This window comes from Penaeus monodon, chromosome 19 (assembly GCF_015228065.2).
Source record: "Penaeus monodon isolate SGIC_2016 chromosome 19, NSTDA_Pmon_1, whole genome shotgun sequence".
Taxonomy (NCBI): Eukaryota; Metazoa; Arthropoda; class Malacostraca; order Decapoda; family Penaeidae; genus Penaeus; species Penaeus monodon.
Genome location: NC_051404.1, coordinates 2,648,439 through 2,648,658, shown reverse-complemented (window position 1 = coordinate 2,648,658; position 220 = coordinate 2,648,439).

The following is a 220-nucleotide window of genomic DNA, read 5'->3' as shown; positions in this document are numbered from 1 at the left end:
TGTGTCCGTGAAATCGTATAGGATGGAAAAATGGAAAATAATCAGCGGTAAACGATATCAACTTCGAAAGAGGAGAATAAAAAGAGGAAATAAGGAACCAGTTCAAGAATCCAGTCCCCCCCCCCCCCGCCCCTTCCCCCCCTCGGACCCCTCGGACCCCTCTTCCCCCCTCGCCCCCCCCCTCCCCGCCATCCAAGAAAGGAAAGGAGAAAAGGGTGAT